Source organism: Sus scrofa, chromosome 5 (assembly GCF_054392235.1).
Source record: "Sus scrofa isolate SSC_HxYL_T2T_F1_AM1 chromosome 5, Sscrofa_HxYL_maternal_Yorkshire_Landrace_v2.0, whole genome shotgun sequence".
Lineage (NCBI taxonomy): Eukaryota > Metazoa > Chordata > Mammalia > Artiodactyla > Suidae > Sus > Sus scrofa.
Window position 1 is genome coordinate 72,597,524 of NC_139387.1, and position 22,973 is coordinate 72,620,496.

At 51.5% G+C, this 22,973-nt stretch overlaps 1 protein-coding gene across 3 annotated transcripts in view; it reads right to left on the bottom strand.

Moving 5' to 3' along the window:
• Positions 1–14,814: 14,814 nt before the first annotated feature.
• KCNA6 (potassium voltage-gated channel subfamily A member 6) overlaps positions 14,815–22,973 on the bottom strand; it is a 33,931-nt gene continuing 25,772 nt past the window's right edge. For 2 of the 3 annotated variants that reach the window (XM_021092438.2, XM_084956924.1), the window contains one exon: positions 14,815–15,196. The gene's annotated coding sequence lies outside the window, so the exon portion shown is untranslated. Of the gene's footprint in view, positions 15,197–19,844; positions 20,020–22,973 lie in introns of those variants that run through there. The other variant, XM_084956925.1, reaches the window with a different exon arrangement.

Below are 22,973 nucleotides of genomic sequence, written 5' to 3' on the forward strand. Positions count from 1 at the left end.
TCATTCATCTGAGTCTCCATTTCTCTAACAAATAATAAAGTAATACCCCTGATCTCTCAAGGTTCTCGCCTTGCCACTAGGACTTCAGAAAATATGTATGACCGAATCACACGGGTATGGGTGTGTAAAATACTCACAATGCGATCCAGCAAGACTACATCTGAGCGTATATCTGGAAAAGACAAAAACTGCTATTCAAAAGCATGCACGCACCCCACACGCACGCACCCCATGTTCACAGGAGCCCTGGTTACAGTAGCCAAAATCTGGAAGCAGCCACCAAAGTGTTCATCACAGATGAATGGATAAAGAAGATGGGAGATATATATATCTATCTATATATTTCATCATATATATATATTTCATCATATATATATATTTCATCAAATATATATATATATATATCTGATGGAATATCACCCACAAATATAGCCACTTGCAGCTATATGGATGCCCTTGAGACTATCGTACAAAGTAAAGTACGTCAGACAAAGATAAACATCATATTATATCATTTATATGTGGAATCTAAAAAAATGATGCGAATGAACTTATTTACAAAACAGAGGTAGACTTACAGACATAGAAAATAAACTTACGGTTACCAAAGGGGAAAGTTTGGAAGAAATAAATTAGGAGTTTGGGTTAACAGATGCACACATCTATATATTAATAGATAAACAACAAGGTCCTACTGTAGAGCACGGGGATTCAACATCTTGTAATAACCTATAGTAGAAAATTATCTGAAAGAGAAGTATATATATAACTATCATATATTTAACTCTATGTGCTGTACACTTAAACTAACACAACATGGTAAATCAACTATACTTCGGTAAAAGGAAGGATGGAAGGAAGAAAGGAAAGAAGGAAGAAAATGTAGATGAAAAACCTCCTACATGTCTGATTGACATCAGGACCTCTGTACGATGTTACTTCCTGTCCCCTCCCTGGTCAGCCCGATGGAAATCCTCTCCCTGGCACTGCCACTTGTCCAGGGAGGAAGTGGGTAAGAACTCAATGGCTGGATCAGTCTCTGGCCTCAAGGGCAAGTCTGTTGTGAGCAGTGGCCTCCGCTCATGGGTCTGGAGCACCTGCTGGTCCTGAGCATCTCACCAGTCGGTTCTCAAAACTCCAGCGATGGTGTAGGAGATGAAAATGTGTCCCATAAAATATGCCTCCAAAGCAGATGGGTTTTATACCTTTTAAACAAGGAAACAATAAGCTTATGAAGAATTGACACAACCAAAGGGTTTGGTCTTGGGGTAGCAAATAGAACAGAAGTAACAAGACCTGTTAACACGCCTTCTCCACCTTGAGTTCCTTGTCTCTGGTGACAGGTATGCCTTCTATGCTCCTGGGATGTGGAAGGTAGCTTCACGTAGGAGATCTATTTCCTGCTTTCAGGGGAACAACCGCCAATCAAAGTGTTTTTCTTTCTGTCTCATGGGATTTCAGTGAAGATGAAATGAGCTCTTGCATGTCAAGAGCTCAGCTCAGTGCCAAGTACAGAGTTAGCGTTCAATAAACATTAGCTGACATCACCACCACCATCATCACCACTACCATCACTGCCATCACCGCCATCACCACCGCCATCACCACCATCATCAACCACCACTATCACCACCACCACCATCACTGCCATCACCACCACCACCATCACCACCACAATTATCATCAGCCTCAGATCATCATCATCATCACCACTATTACTCCCATAAGCAGCATCTTAGACGGCAGGTCTCCGCACATGCATTCTTCCGTGTCCTTCTATCCTTGATTGGAATGTCTTTGGACCAGGAAAATCTCAAAAAACAAGTCGGTGCTCTTAACTTCACCCCTGCTACATGGACAAGGACAGACTTTGAAGATGCTTGGGACCAAGTTAACAACCCTGACTTTCCAAGACCCTTACCAAAGCTCGTACCATGTTCAGATAGATACCCTAGCAGACAAGCAGGAAAGCCATTTTAAAAACATGCAGAGGCAGGGAATGGTCCCACAAACGAGATTTGGCCCAGGGCTCTCCCACTGTGCACAGTTCAGCATTAGCTCAGCCAGAGCCCCTTGCGGAAAGCATGTCTTCCCAGAAGCTGTGTTTCTTCAATGGGAAACTCAGTGCTGGGGCGGCACTGCTCCAGAACTTGCCAGGGAAGTAGAAGTGCCCTGGAGATCTGGTAGTTCATCACAGAAGACTTGAAGGGGAAGCGGATGACCCAGGAAAAGCAAATGTACCGTGGAAATTTGAAAACACTCTCTGTGTTCTAATACAGCAGTGCCACAGCCTTCAAGGACCCCTGTGGTCTGGCATGTGGTGTTCAAACTCATCTTAAAACAAAGGCTGTGAGAACAGAAACGTGTTCACCATGAATTCCGATCATTTGCACAACTGAAGGACCACTGAGGTGTCGATGAAAACCCGCTGCCTACAATATCCATAAACAACAGTCACCTGGATGCAGAGTCCTGGGGAACTCAGGATGGAGACAAATCGGCTGCCCACTGCCAAGCCCTGAGCCACTGCAGACACTCCCAACTGAGCATCCAGAGGGGAGTTAGGGTGGGAAAAAAGCAGGATACTGGCCCTAGACACTTAAGGTGCATATCAAAGAAACAATTTCAATGATCCCAGACTCTTACCTCTTCTCATACAGAAAAAAAGTACTACATTCATTAACTTGAGATGCCTTTTTTTTTTTTTTCATTAACAGTAATTCTTTGATGTCCCGCCTACTAACTTTTGTTGCAAAAATTCCTACATATCCTGGCTCCTGCCTTATCTCTTAGGAGTAAAGAGCTCTCTGAGAGGCTGTGTCCCAGGCTAAAGTCCTTAATTCTCTCCACCAAATAAAACAGGTCTCAGCCGTTAGGTTGTGCATGTTTTTCAGGTGACAAAGGAGAATCTGACAGAGCGGGTGATGGGCACGAGGACACCTGCCTGCTGAAGATGAAAGGAATCCGGAGCCTGGACGTACCTCACATGGAGGAGCAATGGCAGCCTTATTGGGGAAGAGAGGGAAGGGTATGGTCCTGTGGGCCACTCAGATCCCCCAGCCCCTGGGACCTGCATCAGATCCTAGCTGGGGGCTGAGGCAGGAGTGGGGATGGATTTGAGAAGCAGGAAAGAGCGAGTTGTTTGGGTAACATCTCTGTGACATGCAGGCAGTACAGAGCAACCTGGGCCATGAAGTCCACTCTCCCATTCAGGGTCACTTTGGGAGCATTTTAGGGCAAGGGCTGTCCCAGGGGCTGAAGGAAGATGAGGGATGATCTCGATGTGAGAGAGAGGAGTTCCCATCATGGCGCAGTGGAAATGAATCCGACTAGGAACCATGAGGTTGTGGGTTCGATCCCTGGCCTTGCTCAGTGGTTTAAGGATCTGGCCTTGCGGTGAGCTATGGTGTAGGTCACAGACACAGCTTGGATCCCGAGCCGCTGTGGCTGTGGCGTAGGCTGGCAGCTACAGCTCTGATTCAACACCTAGCCTGGGAACCTCCATATGCCACTGGTGTAGCCCTAAAAAGAAAAAAAAATTGATGTGAGAGGGAAACAATGGCGGGGACCACACACTGGCAGCCACAGCAGAGTCTTAGAGCACAGGAGGCACTTTGGGGGTCCTCAAAATCACGTAGGAGGAATCTTAAAGGAACTGTTTCCTCCCAGAATGTGTCAGAGGCAGGACCCAGGAAATACTGCTATTTGTCTCCAATTGTGAGCTGATGTGTATCCAGGTTGGTCTCCAGTCCCAGGGAAATAGGACCATGCTCGTGGCCACCCCATCCCACAAATCCTGCCCAGATCTTCCTCCCTGGGGGCAGTTGACAACTTACCCAAAGCTCTGTTTCTTCCTTTACCTCCAGGGCGTTGTGAGAATTCAATAGGTTAATGCATGGAAAGTGCTTCGAGTGGAGTCAGCACATGGCGAGGGCTCCCTAAGTGTTAGCTGCATCTCCATCACTGCCCTCCCTTCCAGAGAGAAGGGGACAGGCTTAGAGGTCCTGTACCCAGACTGTCAGGGTTGGACTGGGGCCCCTCCCCGCTGTTCACTGTGAGATGCAGGGGGACTTGTCTTACTAGCATTCTTTTTTTTCCAGGCTGCCCTGGAGGCATAGGGAAGTGCTCAGGCCAGGAACTGAATTAGAGCTGCACCTGCAACCTACACCGCAGCTGTGGCAACACCGCGTCCTTTAACCCACTGTGCCAGGTCAGGGATTGAACCCACACCTCTGGAGCAACCCAAGCCACTGCAGTCAGATTCTTAACCCATGGTGCCACAGCAGGAACGCCTATTTACTAATCTTCTGTGACCTGCTTTCCTCCTACCCCAGGTCTGTGGTTGCCGTGATTTCATTGCAGATTCACTGGCTCCTTGGCTTGGGAGGGGCGCAGAGCCCCTGAGCTCAGGAGGCCTCTGTTTCTCCAGGGTACTGGGTATTCAGTATGGGAGCGAGTCCGTGTTACTGATGCGCTGGCAATGGACCGCTGTCCCCCAGAGCAAGTGTCCCTTATCACCTCATCCTCACACAGCTGCCCCTGAGGACAGCCCAGTGAGGTGCACGCAGGCCACCCCGAGTGCAAAAAAATCATGGAGATGCAGTCCCGGCCCCCAGTGACCCTTGGTGAGGACACTGGCTCCCCTGGGAACGAGGGGACGTGGTCCCCCATCGCCTCCTGGAAGTAGTATCTCTCCCTGTTGATGTGAGTTTTTCACTGCTTGTGCTCTGGGTTCTGGTGACAGCAGACCTATGAAGATAGGCAGACTTTTCAAGAGCCTCCCAGAACCTGTCAGCTGGCCAGTCCACCACGAGTCTGAGGGAAGTCCTATCCCAAGGAGTTGGGAAGGCACTGGCCCCCTGGCCTGGGAGGGAATAGGAGGCTTTCCTACATTTGGGGGCAGAGAGGGCTGACGGGCACAGGAAGCCCTGGAATCCAGCCTGGAAGTGGGGACCCAGGTCTGCTGCCTGTCACTCGCAGGCTGTGTGCCTTTGGGTGCTCAGGGAAGTGCTCAGGCCAGGCAACACCATGGCAACACCATGTCCTTTAACCCACTGTGCCAGGTCAGGGATTGAACCCACACCTCTGGAGCAACCCAAGCCACTGCAGTCAGATTCTTAACCCATGGGGCCACAGCAGGAATGCCTGGGCCTCAGCTCCCTCTTCTGCACAAATGTGGGGCTTAGGTCTGATGTTCAGATGTTCAAATGTTCAGCCCCTTCCTGTTGTTATTCCAGGCGTGAAACTGGTGTGTGTGTGTGTGTGTGTGTGTGTGTGTGTGTGTGTGTGTGTGTGTGTGTTGGGAGGGAGCGGTCCCTACTGAGCCCACATCACCTCCGCAAGTAGTCCACTGGGAGGATCAGAGAGAAAGCCTCCCCCGGGATGCCTCTCCCAGGCCACATTTTGCTTTTTTAATTAATTCACTGGGTCAGTATATATTCAGTGCTTAAAATATGCCAGCTCTGCTCTAAGCATTGAGGGATTTGCTGGGAACAGAAGAAAGGAAATCCCTGTCCTAATGGAGCTTATGGTAAAGGAGGCACATAATGAGCGAGAGATGGAGGATGCATGATGCGTCAGATGGTGAGAACCAGAACTTCAGCGAGGAGCGAGGAGAGGAGCGGGGCTGGGGGCGGGGTCGGGGGAGGGAGAGGACGGCAATTTTCCGTGGAGGGCAGGGAAGCGCCACTGATGAAGTCAGAGTGAGGGAGAGGAGAAGCCAGGAAGAAGGGTCTGGGCACGCAGGTGGAGCTGCCCTAACAGGCAGGGAGGGTGCATTGAGACGGCCCTGACTCCAGCCAGGCCGTGGTGGGGAAGACACAGAGCTCGGGGTCTCTGTAGGGACGCACAGAGCTCGGTGCATTGCCCTCCCGCTGATGGAAGGGCTGATGGACCTGGACTGTCCACAGGGCTGGCAGAGGCGAGCTGGGTCACAGCTCCTGCCCCACGAGGGCCGCCTGACCCAGGGGTCCTGCCAACTGCAGGTGGACCCACAGCAGCATGGCCGGCTGCACCTGACTCGCATGCCCAAGAGCGGGTGCCAATAATGTGGCATCAAGGACTCCCTTCTTTTCTTTCCTGCTTCCTTCCTCCTTGACCCTTGGTATAGCCAGAGATTCTGGGGAAGGGTTGGGGCGGGGGCGGGGGGGTGCAGGTAGGTACCAAGCACCCAGGTTGTTTCCAGGGTGGTCCCATGGGCGCAGTTCCAGGAGGACAGAGAAAGGAGGGGCGTGGAAGGCTCAGGACCTTCTGCGAGGCCGTTCTCCGTCCTCCCCTGCGTGCGGAGCAGAGATGTAGGAGCCTCTGGGTCAGCTGGGGTACGCTTTCTCCAACTCTGTCTGGAATTTTCCACCCCAGCGCCTCTCCCCACATGCTTTATCCAGGCCACAGGCCTTGCTGTGAGAGGCGGAGTGGCAGGAACAGGAGTGGGGAGGCAGGGTCTTCCAGACTCCACCGCACCTCCGCCTGGTCCCCTGTGGCTCTGAACAGAACCTGGCCTTTCCCAGAAGTGGCCCTGTCCCGGTTCCTCCTCCTTTGGTCCCTGGGGAGCCTGAGGGGCCCGGGACCCCTGCCCACTGCCTCCTCCACCCCTGGCCACGGTCTGTGGCACCCCCAGCCCCTCTCCTCACTCAGGGCCCGCTTCTTGTCTGGCCCATTGTCCCAGACCTTCCACACCCCAGCTTGGCTCCACAAGGTGGGGCTGCGGGAGGGGAGGGAGGGGAGGTGTGAGTGTAGAAATTCGGGAAAAGGAGGGAAGAAAGCAGTGAATTCAACCAATGGCCCCCTTTAAAGTCAATGTCACTGCACCTGCTGGGCTATGGAGCCGGCTGCCTGGCCTCGGAACCCCACAATTGGAGAGAGCAGCAGGGTGGATGTTATGGGTTCCCCCTGCCTGGGGGCCGGCCTCTGCCAGCCCTCCCCAGGCCTTTCCGGACCACCCTCTCATCACCAGGAAGGCCCCCCACCCTCAGTGCCCTGGCCTTTCCCACCTAACTTCTAAGTCCCTTTGGGGGACACTGGATGATTTGGCCTCTGTAAGGGCTTTAAAAATAGACTGTGGATCCCCTGCAAAAAAAAAAAAAAAAAAATCTGTGGCTAAAAATAGCTCTCAGCATCTAAGGGAGGAAAAAAAGAAACTGCAGCAAAATTCAACTGGAGCCATGACTTTCCTGCTTCTGACATTCCCGGTCAGTGACAGCATTGGGGAAGGCATTGGGGGGAGATGCTGGGTGGAGATGGGGGTGGGATGCTGGGGAGGAGATAGGGTCCTTCAAGGACAGGGATCAGAATCTCTGTCCACGCAGAATGCTGCTCTCTGCTCCCTTGCCTGTTGGCCATTGGACCCCATCCTGGTCTCAGCACCCAGGCTGCACTGGAGGTGGCAGCAGAGGGATGCTGCAGCCAGAGTCAGCAATGCAGCTGGGCAGGTGGCAGTGGGGACCGGGGAGCAGGCCCTGCAGTGTCCCCAGGGATACGAGTTCAGGAGCGATTCTAGGTCAGGCTGGGCTGCGACGCCATCCAAACAGCTTCAGGGGGGTGACAGTGAAGAGCTACTGCCTTTGCACTTACCAAGGGACAAAGAAGCCCCACTGGAAATTGTCACTAGAAAAGTCAGACAAGGAGCCCCATGGTCTTTCACTGAAGATCCTCTGGGCAGCTGGAACTACGAGGGAGTTCCCTAGTGGCTCAGTGGGCTAAGGATCTGGCATTATCACTGTTGTGGCTCTGGTTGCAGCTGTGGTGTGGTTTGATCCCTGGCCCCAGAACTTCCATATTCCTCAGGCAGGGACCAAAAAAAATAAATAAATAAAGCTATCTAAGGAGTGAGAGCTGTGTAGAGACACAGCTCTGTTTATTAAAGATGCTTTAAGGGGCATGTTTGAGGTGGGTAGCTTGTAGTCCATACTCACACACACACACACACACACACACACACACACGTACATGTACAAGTAGATGTATGCATGCATGCACACACACATACGCCTCTTTGTTTATATCTGTGGAATCAGGAGTCTGCCCATCTGCTCAGGTCAAAACACCTTCTCAGTGAGGCGGAGACAATTTCAGGCTACAGCCTGAGAAGAAAGGCTTCTGGAGTTCCCGTTATGGCTCAGAGGGTTAAGACCACGACTAGTATCCATGAAGATGTGGGTTTGATCCCTGGCCTCGCTCAGTGGCCTAAGGATCCAGCGCTGCCACAAGCTGCAGTGTAAATTGCAGATGCAGCTCGGATCTGGTGTGGCTGTGGCTGTAGCTTTGGCCGGCAGCTGCCGCTCTGATTCGACCCCTAACCCAGGAAAAATTCCATACGCCACTAGGGACAATCATAAAAAGAAAAGAAAAGAAAGAAGAAAGGCTTCTGGTCCCTCCATCTAGTTGTCACACATAGGGACTCCATCTGAACAACTGCTCTGTATGCGTTGGTCACCGATGTGGGTGAATGTAAGAAGCTAAGCAGAGGACAATCGGGGGCAGGAAAGGACCCCTTAGGAGAGGTTTGGATGCATCCAGCATCTTGTCCCCAAACTAAACTGTCACCATACTCTGCCACAGAGGCAGTGCCACACCTGCATGCAACAGGCACACTCACCGCAACAGACACCTCAGATGCATTAGGGCTCAAAACGTGTATCCAGCCCATCAGTGATCCCACAGTTCCCATGGTTACCTGGACCTGAACTTTTTTCCAAAACTACCAGGTGTTTTCAAGCCAAGAAAGAGGAAAGGGGGAGTCTGAAATGCAAATCCCTTCCAGGTAATGTGTGGTGAAGAAGCTATTTCCAAAGCTCATCCACACTGGGGAGAGAAGGGGCTTGGAGAGTGAGGAAGAGGCAAGTGCCACAGGGATGCTGGGGGACGAGTTCCTGGCCAGTGGGCACTGTGGTGGCTTCATTCCCCGGATGAGATGGGTGAACTGGGCAAGAAAGTGGGTGCACCACAGCTCCTGGACCACACTTCTTTGCAAGGGCAGGGCAGCGAAAATACCCTCTGGGTCATTTAGTCTCAGCCTCAGGACTATCTGACTTGCTTTTTTTTCCTCCCTAAAGAACTGCTTGGCCCTCCCCACCCCAAGGGAGTACAGAAGGTCAGCACCATGATATTGGGGTGGGCAGAGACCTCAGGGCTGGCCAGCATCCCCCGGCCAGCATCCCCCAGCCAGCATCTCCCCAACACACCTGGGCAGGAAGCATGCGGGTCCAGCCAGCCCAGCGTCCTTCACTGGCCCAGACACAAGCTCCCTTCTCTCGCCCTCTCGCTCCCTGCACAGCACAGGGAGAGCGAGCTTCTTGCATCTCACACCTCGGTCATCTACTGCACAGCGGGGTAAACGAGGATGCACTTTAGGACAACGGCAGAAAAACCAAACAACTTGAAAAACCGACAGTCCTCCCTCCTCACTAAACCCCAGTTCTGGACCGTGTCCGAGGACACAGAGACTGCAGCGGTGCTGCAGCCGGGCGGCACCGCGGGCTGCAGCATTTTCTGAAAGGCTCTGTTCACCTCTCCTCAGTACTTTTCCTCTCCTCAGCCCATCAGAAGTCATCCTGGCGCCCCCTAGTGGCCAGAAGCTCAGCACACTAACCTGGGATGCTCCCTGCCGAGGTCATCACAAGCCAAGGGCTTAGTTACACCTACAGCTTCATGAATAACAGCGAGAGGGGACTGTCCCATTTTCTTGGAGACTGAGCACTGCAGGCATCCATTGCAGTGACTATTCCCCATGAGCTCAACGGTCCCAAGTTAGTATCTGCACAGGTCTCGCCACTCTGGGTGTAAGGGACCCGTCACCGTGTCCTAGGCCATCACCACACACAGCCTGGTGTCCTGACCTGCAGCCTCAGTGCTACCTGGAGCCTGATAAAAATTCATGTTCTTGGGCCCCTTCTTAGACTTACTGAACCAGTCAGTGACTCTGGGGTCGGAGCCCAGGAATCTGCATTTTAGCAAGGTCGCCAGATGATTTGCATCCACAGCGAAGGATGAAAAGTCCTGCCTTGGACCACGCTTGCCCCAGTATCCTGCTCCCATTAATGTCCAGACCCTTTCTTGACTAATAAGGCACTAGACTTAAAGAAAACTGAAAAGCACATCTTCCTTATTCCAATCAATGATGTATTAACTGGTTCCCGTTGTGGCTCAGCGGTAACGAACATGAGGACGTGGGTTTGATCCCTGGCCTTGCTCAGTGGGTTAAGCATCCGGCATTGCCGTGAGCTGTGGTGTAGGTCTCAGACATGGCTCGGATCCTGCATTGCTGTGGCTGTGGCGTAGGCTAGTGGCTACAGCTCTGATTTGATGCCTAGCCTGGGAACTTCCATTTGCCATGGGTGCAGCCCTAAAAAAAGACCAAAAAAAAAAAAATGTGTTAACTGGAATGGTGCATCGATTGGAAGAAATTCCTTCTCCTTGCCTCTAAGGAAACTTTCCCATGCTCTCTCATTGTCATCCACTTTCTTGGTCACCACAACCCAATTTGGAACGGAGTCTTAGTCGCTGAGGCATCTTTGAGAGACTAAGCAGCGCTTGGAAATGAGGAGTAATGAGGGCTCTGTCACAAGGGTGTGAGGCAACATCACAGAGCTCCAGAGAGCTGGCCCCAGCCCATGAGAAGTCAGCAGGACCGAAAAAGAAACCAGACGGCAGGCCAGTGACGGTTGACAGAGAAAATGTAAACCTTCGCCTTGCTTTTGAGCTTTTCCAGCTTATTGCTGTGACATGATCAATTACTGTTGACACTTACGCACAGAGGGCTCAGAACCTTGGTGGTGAGTTGACTAGTTCTAAGAGGTCAATCTAATTTTCTTCGTACTGGTATTTTTAAGAGATGCTTATGCAGGGAAGGGAAATGCCTTTGAACATGCTTTACGCTGCGGAGAGCAGAGAGCTGGTGACAAAGGAGCCACAGTCCAGGGGGACAAACTGAACAGACCACTGCTCCTTGGAGGAGGGGCCTTGGAGATTATTGAGATGGGAACTTTCTGTGTGACACAGGATAAAAAGTTATGCACAAGCCCACTCATCCATCTGCCCCCTCCTAACCCCAGACCCAGGAGCAGGTAAGAGCTCAGGATAAGTCAGCCTGACTCTTAGCCTCGTGGGATTCCAGAAAATCTCTGACCTAGTGGTATTTGAACTGGAAAATCATTTTTCCAAAAGATTCCTGATCGCTTTGCCCCATCATCTCCTGGCCCCCATGGATAATTTCCCGTCACTGACAGCAACTTGGGCAAAAGTCACTGCCAGGGTGTCAGGCCTCCAAGTGCGATTTCCAGGGTGGTTTCCTGCTGCTTCCTGCTGCTCTGTTGCTTCTTGCAGGAGGCTGGGGACTCTCACAGGTAGGCACCCCTCAAGTTGCTCTCTAGACTTCCCAGGCCAAAGATCGGAGAGGCTTTGCAGCCTGGACACCCCCCACCTCACCTCACCCCCGTCCAGCCCCACGTCTTCCCTGAGTCTCTGAGTGGCATCTCCTGGTGGTCCTGTACCGACAAGGGGGTGGGTTGTCCCTCGATTTGCTGGACGTCCGCAGGGGAGGGATGCAGACCCGCAGCCCTGAATGGACTCAGCACATGTGGCTGGACATGCGGGGACCCAGTGGACTGAGAGCTGAGGAGGAGCTCTTCCATCCAGTAGACATCCAGGCAGCCCCAGGGTTTCCCATCCCGTCTCTTGAAGAAATAGGAGAGGTAGTGGCTCCCTCTAGTGGTGCAGTCTGCAATGGCATGTGGGGGATCCATCCCTGGGCTGACGAGCCTGGCCCAGATTCTCACGTCATCACAAACAATAAGCACAGTATTTGGAGAAAGTCCATTTGTTCTGTTTTGTTTTTGTTTTTTTAACACCTCCAGCACAGGAGCCTATGGCTGCAGAGACAAGCACTGGTGATCTCTAGCTGCTGGCTTCAGGATCAGCAACAAGGCTGAGTGCCCCAGAGCACTAACCTCCTGGTCAGACATCCCTTCCCACCACTCCCTGCCTTGCCGTGGACAAACCATCTTCGCTTCTCTGGGGATTGTTTTCCTCCACGTGTTGGAGGAAGGAGTGGTGCAGGTCAAGTAGCTGATCTCCAAACTTGAGATGCTCTGAAAGGCTCCAACGTGCAAAAGAGCCCAGAGTCTATGGCACACCCAGGAAGAAGCACAGGCTTGCTCATAACCTCCTGTACCAGGAGGACGCTTGACAGTCACCACACACTTCCACGAAGAGCACGGCGACCGTCTAACACATCTCATTCTCACCTGGTCCGCCGGTGACGGATTCTGAGGTTGAGCTGAGGCAAAGGACACAGAGCCAAGGACTCCGGGCCAAGGAGTCAGTCAGGCTGCTGGCTTGTGCTTGGAGCCCTGAGAAAAGATGCAGCAGTTCCACTCCTTCTTAGCAGGAAGCTGTGTCTACGGGACCCATCTCATAATAGTCACAACAGTGAGAGCAGGTAACCCACACACATGCTGCTGACAGCCAGGCTCTGCTATGTATTCACTCCTACCATCAGAGCACCTATATCACTGGTGATCCATCAAAGAACCATCCTTATGTGGACACCAGACCAATGACAGCCCGAGTTACTAGTTATGATAACTGCCTGCCGGCAGGTAGAGATGCTCAATGAGAATTCAACCCACACAGATCTCCCTAGGTAAGAGGAGAGGGCTCTCTCACTTTCCATCATGTACCTGGAAATCAGTTTGCCCTTGGTTATGTGATAGAGTTTAAAATCTCAGAATTATAAGTGGGACGAGACATTGGTCCAATTCTGGATTTCTCAGGTGAGGTGGGGACTGGATTTCTCAATGCGTGTCACCCAGGGAGTTTAGTGGCAGGACCCGGGCTAGCCTCCAGGTCTCCAGACTCTCAGCCCACAGCTCGTGAGCTGAAAGGTGACCCAAAGACCTCCCCTAGGGCTCCCTGGCCTTGGTCAGGGCAACCGAGCTTAGAGAGCAGTGTGGTCCTGACAGCAGCCTGAGGTGCCCACGAGCTGCCTGGTAAATCATCTTTCAGCTGCCTCATCTCAAAACAAAGCAAGTGTCACCCCGGAAGGGTGCATTCCAAAGGCAGACGACGGCAGAGAGCAAGACAGTCAGAGGGCAGCCTGCGACATCAGGCCTCCTGTCCCCCACCTGTGCACTCCAGACGAGGCCCCTGTGGCCCCCCTAGGAGCCGGGATCGAGGTGTCCTCAGCCTCCCATTGATGTGTCTTCTTTTCCCAGACCGCTTCCAGCCTCCCTACGGGAACGGTCCACACACCCTGCTTTTCCTTCCCACTGTCTCTGCCTCAGGCTCTTCTGGTCTCCTGCGTCCCGCTCTGGTTGGGCCGCCTGGGATGTGACAACACCTCGCCTGCTGTGTCCCAGCTGGAGCCAAGACTGGCCATGTCCCCAGCCTTCCCAGGAGGAAACGGACTGGACTGCGTGAGGAAGACAGACAGCAGGGGTGACAGCAGCGGACACCTCCCTTGGCTTCTTGGAGGAAAGAAGGCGGGTTAGAGGCAGAGTCACGTGGTATCTGGGGGCGGGGTCTCCAGGTGAGGCCCGCCCTGGGGAGGGGGTCGCCTGGCCTTGACACAGCTGCCGAGGGTGGTCCAGGCCCCCGGGCTTCTCTTTCCTCCACACAAGCTGGGAGTCTTCACTCCCTGGGGGGTGTGTGTGTGTGTGTGTGTGTGTGTGTGTGTGTGTGTGCGCGCGTGTGTGTTTGTGTGTGATGCAGGGATGCCTGACAACCACCCCCACTTGTAGGGAACAACACGTGAGTGTCAGATGATTTGTGTGTTAACATATATTTTAACCAGAGCCAGCACTTCATTCATTCACATCCTCACTCACTTATTCACCAGACACTTTGTGGGCAGCAAGTCCATGTCCTGTGCTCTGCAAGACATCAAGTGGGCAGGTGTTGAGAACATGGGCCCTGCTACTAAGGCTTCTGCAGTTTGGTGACAAAGTCCTGCCCGGCTCTGAGGACATATCCGGGAGGGCCCAGGCATTGAAGCCAAAGGTAACCCCAGCAACACCTAATTAGGAAAGTAAATTCGAGGCCAGAAAATCTGTGGCTCATCCATTGTGGCTCAGCAGGTTAAGAACCCGACGCAGTGTCCATGAGGACACGGGTTCGATCCCTGGCCTCCCTCGGTGGGTTAAGGTTCCAGCATTGCTGTGAGCTGCTGTGTAGGTCACAGAAGCGGCTTGGATCTCGAGTTGCTGTGGCTGTGGCATCGGCCGGCAGCTGCAGCTCCAATTCAGCCCCTAGCCTGCAAACCTCCATGTGCTGTGGGTGCGGCTCTAAAAAGAAGAAATCAGCATTTTTTCACCAAGAGGAAAAGATACTCGGCTGAGTGGCCACTAGTGGGAAGGTCCCCTCCCCCAGAGCACCCTGGGAGGATTCTGGAGGGAGGGAGGTGGGTGAAGAGGAGGGATTTCCCAGAAGTAGAGTCTGCTCTCTCTTCCCCAGGGACAGGCCAGGCGTGGAGGGAATCACACACTAGAAAGAAGCCCCTGCTGTCCTGAGAGACCCTGCAGATGGCACCCCCCGGGCCGTGGGGAAGCCAGTCTCTTGCCCTTGACATCTGCTGCAGGCAGGTCTATAAGAGGCAGACCATTCCTGGACCACAGGCAACACATCTTACCTCCTGAAAACACATCCCTTTCCAGGGTGGGGTCATCACAGTGGGTAATCAAGTACCTTATCTGATGAACTGTGGCTGGCACCCGGGAAGCGGGCTGGGTGCCCTGGCACCTTCGATACCTGCCTGCCTTTGTTACAACTAATTGCCATGCCTGCTTAACTTCATGGTGGTTCCACACAGCGAAACACAGCGCCTCCAAGACTCCTCATGAATTTATTTGTTTGCACTCCACAGCCATCCTTTTCCTGGATGGGCCTGCAGGATGGCCATGCACTGGCCTGCATCCTTTGACCCCTGGTATCTTTTATCCGCACCATCAGCTTCCGCCTCTCTGCCCCCAGCCTCACCCCAACATCCTGGACCCCATCTTTGAAGGCCAGTGGGTCCTGTCCCAGCTTTTTCCAGCCTGGTCCTGGCACGTGGGAGACCACTGGAGAGGGGGCAGGCCGGTTGGCCCAAGGAGCGGGTCTCATCTGTGGAAGTCAAGGGTCCAGGCTCTCCTTGTCCAGCCACTATCAGAAAGGCGAGTGTAGGTCTCCAGGCTTGGACCTCGGCTCCAGCCTCTTCCCTTCTCCCCTGCCACGGATGAATCAGAAGAAAAGGTGGGTTAGCGATGAGAGGCTGGGCTGCCTCAGGAGGGGGCCCGAGACGCCTGGGAAGGACCGGGCCTCCTTCTTTGGCTCCTTTGCATAGTGGCCCCCATCTGGCCCCATTCCTGGGCTCCCTGGTTTCCCCAACCCAGACCCTCTCTCCTTACAGGCCCCATGAGGGTCCCCGCAACCCATCAGCAGCTGCTCAGGCCCTGAAGTGGCTCCTGCAGAAGCTGCTTTTATATCCCTGGTCCTTTAGATATGGTTACCTTTAATGGCCCCTTTGTCCCCCAAGAATCAAGTCCAAGCTCAATCTCCAGGCCCAGCAAAGTGAAGCTTCATACAACTGACCAGCGGGGTTCCCTTCTCTCTGGTGCCTCCCCCGTCTGCCTGGGCCCCAGAGTCCATCTCAACCCTCGGTGTATCGGGCGTACCCTCCCTCCGTGACAGAGTTCATCCGCCCACCAGAAGCTCCTGCCTCTCCCCCACCTTCCACAGTCCCCCGACTCCTCTAGGTCCAGCTCCAGGGCCCCTGTAAACCTCTCTGGCCACATCAACATGACTGATTTTTCTCTTCCCTGATTTCCTTCAGCCTTCATGGCCTGTTCCACGTGGCAGTAAGCATCATTGTTTTTATTGGAAAGTATGTGAGATTTGGAGCCCAAAGTTCAAGGTCTGCCTCTACGGTGCCCTGGGCTAGGAAAGCCAAGCCCCTGCTCATCCACACAGATGTGGTGGCATGTCCCCATAACCTACCTGTAAGGTCCTTCAAGAAGGGACCAGGGCTGCAGTTTTCACACTTTTTCAGGTCTCCTGCTCCATCTAACAAAGCCAAACACCTACCCCTCTGCCACTCAGTCAAAAGAGGAGAAGTTAATCGAAGTCAAAAAGATACAGGGTCCCCAGTGTTCACTGCAGCACTATATGCAACAGCCAAGACATGGAAGCAACCTAAATGTCCATCAGCAGAGGAGTGGACAAAGAATGTGTGGTACATATACACAGAGAAATACGACTTAGCCATAAAAAATGAATGATTAATGCCATTTGCAGCAACAGCCTAGAAATTATTATATTAAGTGAAGTCAAAGACAAATATATGATATCACATATATGTGGAATCTAAAATACGATACAAATGAACTTATTTATAAAACAGAAACAGACTCACGGACATAGAAAACAAATTTATGGTTATCGAAGGGGAAAGGGGGGAGGGATAAAATAGGAGTTTGGGATTAACAGATACACACTACTATACATAAAATAGAGGAACTCCCTTGTGGTGCACCAGGTTAAAGATCTGGTGTTGTCACTGCAGCAGCTTCAGTCACTGCTGTGGTGTGGGTTTGATCCCTGGCCAGGGAACTTCCACAAGCTGTGGGCGGGGCCAAAAAATAAACAAAATAGATAAACAACAAGGACCTACTGTATAATATAGGGAACTATAGGAGCTCCCGTCGTGGCTCAGTGGTTAACGAATCTGACTAGGAACCATGAGGTTTCAGGTTCGATCCCTGGCCTTGCTCAGTGGGTTAAGGATCCGGCGTTGCTGTGAGCTGTGGTGTAGGTAGCAGACGAGGCTCGGATCCCGCGTTGCTGTGGCTCTGGAGTAGGCCGGTGGCTTCAGTCCTGATTCGACCCCTAGGTGGCAACCTCCATATGCCACAGAAGCTGCCCTAGAAATGGCAAAAAGACAAAAAAAAAAAAAAATAGAGAGAGATGAAAAAATTTACTTCCTGGATCATGCTATACCTGAAGGCCGATTTTAAAAAAGGATTTTATTATTTTCAAGTAATATATTATGGACCTTAGACTTAGCTTGAATTTTCCAGCACAGGCAGTGGTTAATTTAATTGATATGAGAATGAAATTGAGTCTAATAGCACTAGCTGAAAACACCATTTATAGGTAAGGGTAGAATTTCAGGGGTAGAAATAACCTAAATCTAAAGAGGAGGGTTGGAGTTCCCTTGGTGGCACAGTAGTTAACGAATCCAACTAGGAATGAGGTCACAGGTTCCATCCCTGGCCTTGCTCAGTGGGTTAAGGATCTGGCGTTGCCGTGAGCTGTGGTCTAGTTTGCAGAAGCGGCTCAGATCCTGCGTTGCTGTGGCTGTGGTGTAGGCTGGTGGCTACTGCTCTGATTAGACCCCTAGCCTGGGAACCTCCATATGCCATGGGAGTGGCCCTAGAAAAGGCAAAAAGACGAAAAAATAAAATAAAATAAAAAATAAAGAGGAGGGTTACCAGGCATCCTGTATATATAGGATATGTCCTGTATTTAATGATTTTGTCTCGATTCCTGCATTGGCCTTCTTAGGACAGCCTAAATGTCTCATATTCAGCTTTTTCCAATAAATTAAAAAATTCAAGAGTTGGAGCTATTTATTAAATTATCTGGGCTTTCTATGCTTTTATTTGCTAACTTTGGTGGCCCTGCTAAGGCGTCATTCAACCCCTAAATCTTCCAAGCTTTGGCCTCCTCTGTGGTATCTCTGTCAGTCGAAGCCCAATTTTAAACATTTATTTATTGGCTGCACCTGCAGCACAAGAAAGTTTCCCCTCCAGGGATGGAACCCACACCACAGCAGCCACCAGAGCCACTGCAGTGACAACACTGGATCCTTAACTCACCAAGCCACCAGGGAAATCCCTGAAGCCCAATTTTATTTTTATTTTTTTATTATTACTATCTTTTTTTTTTTCTTTTTAGGGCCACACTTGCAGCATATGAAAGTTCCCAGGTTAGGGGTCAAATTGGAGCTACAGCTGGTAGCCTGCGCCACAGCCCCCGCAGCACTGGATCCAAGCCATGTCTGTGACCTACACCACCGCTTATGGCAACACCAGATCCCCACTCACTGAGCAAGGCCAGGAATTGAACTCACATCCTCATGAATACCAGCTGGATTTGTTTCTGCTGTGCCACAACAGGAACTTCTTGAAGCCCAATTTTATTTTTTTATTTATTTATTTTTTGTCTTTTTGCCTTTTCTAGGGCCGCACCTGCGGCATATGGAGGTTCCCAGGCTAGGGGTCCGACCAAGCTGTAGCCACCGGCCTACGTCAGAGCCACAGCAACGCGGGATCCGAGTCGTGTCTGCAACCTACACCACAGCTCCCGGCAATGCCGGATCATTAACCCACTGAGCAAGGCCATGGATCGAACCTGCAACCTCATGGTTCCTAGTCGGATTCGCTAACCACTGCACCAGGATGGGAACTCCTTGAAGGCCAATTTTAGACGAAGGTTTAGTAGAGTTCCTTTTTTGATTAAGTGGGATTTTAGCCAGATTTTTAGTCTCTTGTAACCAAAAGAAAGCTAACTGGACACAATTAATTATAGAACCACCAACACCTAAGTTCTAGCCTTGCTAAAATAATACCTACATTTTACTCATCACTTACCACGTCAAGTTAAATACATTATTTCCTGAATAAGCCCACTCGTCTTTTGAGACAGACCTAATTTTCTGTTTCACAAATGAGGAACCTGAGGCTCCTCAAGTTTATGTAATTACCCCAAAATTACACAGCTAGATGGATAGAACCGGGAAACCAAGACACCACCAGGAGTATGCCACTGCGCCGTATTCCCTTCGAGTCTATACTCGGAATTCTAAATTCTCGTCTGCTATTGCAGACAGAATTCTTTTACCGGGCTTGGGTTCACTACCAGTTGAGCTAAAATAACTCATAGAAAGCTGAACTTCCCACAAATAGCTCTGATTTGAAGCCAAGCACAGGAAAAGCACACAAACAGAGCTTTGTTTGAAGTGAGTGGAGGAAATCCCCTCAATACTACCATTTTTCTCTAATTTCCCAGCAACGATCGAGATCAGAAAGTAAGTTTGGGGCTCACTTGAGTGAGCCCCTCCACATCACACACTCTGCAAAGCATTAATGGAAGTCAACTCCATCCATGAAATTAACTGGACACCTGGACATTTTCCACTCTATAAAGACACAGTCTTTTACACCGTCTGAGCTGGATGTGAGCTATGTCCACGTGCAGATCGGAGACAAAGGAATTAGCAAGTTTCCAAAACATCGTTGATGCTTCTTTTAAATATGTGAACATTTAGTAAAAGGAGTCATGCGCTCTTACCTATGACCTGACATTCTGTGTGCAATTCACCTCATTTGGTTATTTCTCTCAGTAACAACATCCCTTCTCAGAAACCGAGGACAACAGAGAGGTGAGACCCTTCAAAGTCAGCCAGGCTAATAGCAAATTGATTTAAAAAAAAAAGTTCCCCCTTTCCAGAGGTGACCAAGTCACCTGGATCATTGAATCACGGTTCATTTAGACTGCAAAACAGTCAGAGGTCAAGGGAAGTCCTTTTCCTGTCCTCGGATTCTGCCTCCACCGACAGCGCCCTTAATAATTCCTACAGCCTCTCACACGCTCGCGGATGCTGTGATGCTGAAACTGACAACACTTATGACCTGACCCTACCCAGAACCCAGACTGGGACCTGAACACACATTCTGGGACTCAAACCCAGCCAAAAGCCATGCTGGGCCTTAAACCCACGGTTTTCACATTAGAATCACTCACCCGCTGTCTGGACTTATTGAGGTTGAGGTTTTAGTGCCTTAGTGCAGAAGGAATTCACTGAGAGACAAAGGGATCAGCAAGAAATAGATTTATTGAGATAAGACACTGGTGAGAGAGGCAAGCAGGCAAGCGAGGAGGCTCTGCCCCCGGAGATCAGGTGGGCTACACTTTTATAATCCGAGGGGGGTGGGGGTGTGAAAAGACCACCTCTTTCTCTTTCTTCCAGTAGAAGCTCCTCCTTCGTATCTGGTAAGAGAGTTTTTGACCCTATAAGGGCAGACTAGGACTGTCAAGGTGGTTATTCAAATCAGCAGAAGGGCAGTCCTTAAACGCCTGCCCTGGGTCCGAAGGGTAATGACCTGAGGCATATCTCATGCATATCTCATGCTTTTATTTGCAGTAAGCCTGCTTCGTTCTGATGGCTTTCTTTTTTTTTTTTTTTTTGTCTTTTTGCTATTTCTTGGGCCGCTCCTGCGGCACTTGGAGGTTCCCAGGCTAGGGGTCGAATAGGAGCTGTAGCCACCAGCCTACGCCAGAGCCACATCAACGTGGGATCCGAGCCGCGTCTGCAACCTACACCACAGCCCACGGCAACACCGGATCGTTAACCCACTGAGCAAGGGCAGGGACCAAACCCGAAACCTCATGGTTCCTAGTCGGATTCGTTAACCACTGCTCCACAGCGGGAACTCCTGATGGCTTTCTTGAGCGATTATTCAATTATTAACTTACAGTGGTCTCCCCAAATTCCCTAGGTTTCCCTCTCTACCTGCTTCCGTGACTACCTGTGTAACATCCTACTCAATCCCTATCAACGCGACAGGTGCTCAAGAGAGCAGAGGTGGGAGGTGGGCACTGACGGAAGCCTGGAGGGATGGAGGCTGGTGGGCAAAGCTTTTCCTCCTGCCTCTCTCTACTTGATCCAGTGTCTCCCCTTGATGATTTCCTGGCAGCCCTGAATATTTGATGCAGGTATTTCCACGAATGAAAGAGATGCGCTTCCTTCCCACCTGTCCCAGCAGCCTGAGGGAGGGCTTCTCTGGCTCCTGGAGAGGGTCAAGGGAGCCAGCATGGCCAGGAGACATGGGGTGTGGGAATCCCACACGCCTGAGGTCAGCAGGATGGTGATGCCCGCCCCACTCCACCTCCACTCCGCATCTTCCCAGCACAGGAGGGCATCTTGCACCTTGGCTAAGCCCAGCCTAAACTGCTGACCTGCTGAACAGGTCACCAAAACTAGAACCCAAAAATAATGTCTGTTCTTTCAACCCCGGAGGCAAGATATTAACTCGGGGGAGTCAGTGTAGGAACATGGGCTGGATACAGTCTTTGATATGGATATTGATTAACTTTTGTGGCTTAAGGGCTCCAGGGAGTAACACCCCCACTGGACTTGTTTTATTATAGGAAATGTGCCTTCCCCACAGGCCTTGTTTACTATAGGAATACAACTCTCCAGCCCACTCCTCAACTGATAGAAAAGGAATGAGAGGAATGGTGACTTAGTCTAAGGAAAGAAAAGGACAAAGAAACCATAAAACTTCCACGGGACATTTCCACGCCTAGAACCCCTATTGGACCAGGACTGATGGAGGTAACTGGGCAGGGCCAATGGGAGAAAATCACATTTTTCTGGACCCCACGTTGGTACCTCCCCCCACCTTTAAGAGATAAAAATCCCTATAGGACAATAAAGAAGGGGGCTCTTCTCCCCCTCCCAGCAGCCCTGGGAGCTCTTTGCTTTCCTGTAATAAAGACTTTGCTTGCTTGCTGCCTGTGTGTTCGCGGAGTTCATTCTTTGACTGCCGTGAACAAGAACCCAGATTCTGATAACATCTTTCCGTCATCACCCCTAAGTTTTGAAATTAATGACAGAGCAAGAGCCACCTGATCGCCCAGTCCCCAGAGCCGTCCCTCCTCAAGGCTCCACGTTCTGAGATAATAAATGTTCTTTGGGTTTGGGGTTTTGTTTGCTGGTTGGTTTTTCTTTTTAGGGCCACATGTGCGGCATATGGAAGTTCCCAGGCTAGGGGTCAAATTGGAGCTGCAGCTACCTGTCTACACCACAGCCACAGCAATGCCAGATCTAAGCCACATCTTCGACCCACACCACAGCTCACAGCAACGCCGGATTCTTAACCCTCTGAGGGAGGCCAGGGATCAAACCCACGTCCTCATGGCTACTAGTCTGGTTCTTAACTTGCTGGGCCACAACAGGAGCTCCCAGGTTTTTTGGGGGGGGGCGGGGGGGTTACTTTGAAATGCCACTCTTCGATGCCATCACTGTCAGCTCCCAGATAGAGCACTGCTGGGGGCTGAAAAGATGAGAAGAGGCCCCTGCCTTCAAGGAAATGACAGGCCCGTTGAAGTTAAGACACATTTTCAACCAGGCTGTCAACTCTTTGAGGTGAGGGGCTGGCAATATCTGTGTCTGTGGAAAGGATTTGAATCTGAAGCACAGTAATTTGCAGAGCGATACAAGGTCACCCCTCTAGGGACACAGTGAGTGGGCCTGTCCCCCCATATGGAAGCCTCATGAAGCAGGACAGGTGCCGGGTGGTCCTTGAAGGAGGTGTGAGACTCAAAGAGATGGGGGTATGAGGGGAGACAGAGAAAGGCAGGATCCTCTCGGGCCCTGGAAAGATGGCTGCTCCATAGGGATTTGTCCTGGGAACAGGTGAATGGCTGGGAAGTGAGCTCAGATGTGGTGATTCAGGGCATGAAAGACACCTACCAGAAGAAGCGCTCTCTCAAGGCAGCTGGCAAAATTCATTCTACGAGGTCACGAGGCAGACCTGGCACAAGCCACTGTCCCCTGTAGCCAAGCTCCAGAAGCCTCTCAAAGGCTCATTGTCTCAGGGGCCACCAGGCCAATGCCAGTGACCTTGGAAGTGCTCAGGCCAAAAGAATCTCTATCCACTTGTGCATCCCTGTGACCTTACCCAGCGGGCTTCCTGCCGGCCTGGGGTGGGGTCGAAGAGCAGGCCTTTAATTGGATTGTAGGCTAAATGGACTTCCGAAGCCTGGAAGCGGAGTAAGAGAGGCACCTGCTTCTTCTAGTTGCTACACACTGCCCCATCCCCCACTCTGTCTGTGCTGCCGGGGCCTCAGAGGAATGATGACGGGCTGCAGGGTGACAGCCGAGCTCTGCACAGGGCCGTCCCCCTCAGGGCCTGGAGACCAGGCAAAAGGAAGCCCCT